At 34.6% G+C, this 2,346-nt stretch overlaps 1 non-coding gene across 1 annotated transcript; it reads right to left on the reverse strand.

Moving 5' to 3' along the window:
* Positions 1 to 652: 652 nt before the first annotated feature.
* Positions 653 to 787, reverse strand: LOC120093500 (U4 spliceosomal RNA). Its single transcript, XR_005486530.1, has one exon. It is a non-coding gene; the product is annotated as a U4 spliceosomal RNA (small nuclear RNA).
* Between the last annotated feature and the right edge of the window lie 1,559 nt (positions 788 to 2,346).

Raw genomic sequence — 2,346 nt, forward strand, 5'->3', positions numbered from 1 at the left:
GAAGAATACAGCGGAGCTACACCGATTGACCTCTGTTTCTAATATGTCTTCACATTAAGACACACAGTATTGAGATATTCAAGATAGACTTCTGTGTTTTTCATTTGTAAGTCTTGTACAGTTATTTAGATGAACTAGTTTTTTGATTGCAAACACATTTTTGAGATCAGAAGATTTGCTTGATGGTGTGGAGTGGAAGGATTCGAATCATAACAGAGATGAAAATAGAAAATTCCTTTAATTTTTCTCCAAATAGAGCAATTGATTCCCTAAGCTGACATTATATCTAAGGTATCAATTAGTAATTTTATATAAAGATAGAAAGAAAAATGTTGACAAAGTTTGGAGATGAAATTATTTCTTCTAAAATATTTCATTTGTAAACTATGTGAAAATGCCAAATACAATTTTTTATGAGTATAAGAAAAGCCAATCTTAAGGACAAGGGTAAGTGCTTGGATTGGGTGTTCTATAAACTGTTTAGCACCCATTTTTTTTACAGTTAAGAACATTTGCCTTCCTGAAGATCTGATTGTGGATCCCACTACCGCATTGGTTGACTCTAAATCACTTGTTTTCTCTAGCTCCAGGGGTTAACTGGCTTCTGTAGGCCCCTGCACTCACGTACACTTACTTACACATATACACTCTTAATTAAATTTATAACAAATCTTGAAAGTCTTAAATGTATTCTAATATGATACGTAATTCTGGGAAAAGTTTTCAATTAGCAATAATCATGCCTTGGATAAACCTCATTGGCAATGAACTGCCACTGTGCAAAGCTGATACATAATTCTGATGGGTGAATTAATTCAAGCTAGTTTGAGATTGTCCTGAATTATTTTATAAAAATAAAGGATATGATTTTCTTAGTCATAAAGTTCACTATTCAAAGTATGAACTTCAAGTTATGGACATGTAGCCTCTGTTCTAATGCAATGCAAACCATGCCAGTATATTACATCAATAATCAAAATATGAGGAGTTTGCCTGTGACCTTTATGAGACCCACAAGAATGCTCTGACATTGTGGTATATTTCCTCCATTTTTATACTCTGATTGTGGGTGCTAGGAATTGAACCCCAGTCTTCTACAAGAGTAGAGACTACACTTATCTACGGAGCCATGTCTGCAGTACAGAAATAGTTATCTTTATCAACTTCTCCCTCACACCACAGTATAACAGAACAAGACACTACAAAGTTTTCTCTATCATGTATTCTTGCTGAAGTCATTTCAGGTCTAACGAGAATTTATCTTCTTGATGGAGATTCCCACAGAATATTACCCAACTCTCTTATAGGAACTGAAGGTCAGGATGTCCTAGCCAACTTCTAATTTTTCTAACCTTCTGGTAAAATTGCCTCTTTGTGCAGAACCCCTCCTGCTAACTGCTTATATTAGGTTCTATTAAACTACTTGCTTCAAACTGCTTACTTTGGCAAAATCCTCTACAGCTGCCAAGGCAGACGCCAGGATATGCTTTATTCTTTAAAAAAAATCCTTGTTGTATACATTGGGGCAACGAGGAACCTAAGTCCCCCAACACTTGAGTGTTTTCCCAGCCTGCAGGAAGAGTTTCATTTGACTATAAACAGTCTGAATGGTCTTCTCTGGTGGGCTAATTATGACAACATTTTCTACAATTTTTCCCCTTACCTACTCAGTTAATGCCATGCCTTTCTCTCTCTCCATACAAAGTAATCAAATAGGCAAAATACAATCAAATAAACAAAAAACAGAATAGAACAATAAAACAAGAAATACAAACATATAAATAAAAAATCACATAGTATGAAAGAAAAATATGTCAGCAAAAGATCAGTATGACAAAAAAAATTGTCCAAACATAGCCATATGAGATAAATGTTTACAAAACACCACTGAGGATTGCTTTTGTCTTTGAATTGGTTTTTTGCTTTATTGCTTTTGTTTGTGTGTTTGTTTTGTTAGCCATTTCCTGCTAGGGGTTATACCTACTCTAAAGTTAACAAAGTTAGCTAATTTTTCCTCTGCAAGTGAGTATCAATTGCAGATAAGTACTTGGTTAGGGATGGAAACTGATGTCTACTCTCATTTCTAGGAACCAGTTCTGCTTGAAATTTTGCAGGCCACTTATAGATAACCAGGATTTTAAATTCTATAGAATTATCCCATCTAAATAGGTTTGAATAGGTATAATCTAGGTTGGTGTAATAAAATCTAAATGAGTATAATTTGCTTCTGAAAAAAATTACTGTGTAAGTTGAGGCTCACTATGTTGTGTTTTAGCTGCTAATTCTTTGTGTGTGTGTGTGTGTGTGTGTGTGTGTGTGTGTGTGTGTGTGTGTGTGTTTCTGATC

This window comes from Rattus norvegicus, chromosome 6 (assembly GCF_036323735.1).
Source record: "Rattus norvegicus strain BN/NHsdMcwi chromosome 6, GRCr8, whole genome shotgun sequence".
In the NCBI taxonomy this organism is placed as follows: Eukaryota; Metazoa; Chordata; class Mammalia; order Rodentia; family Muridae; genus Rattus; species Rattus norvegicus.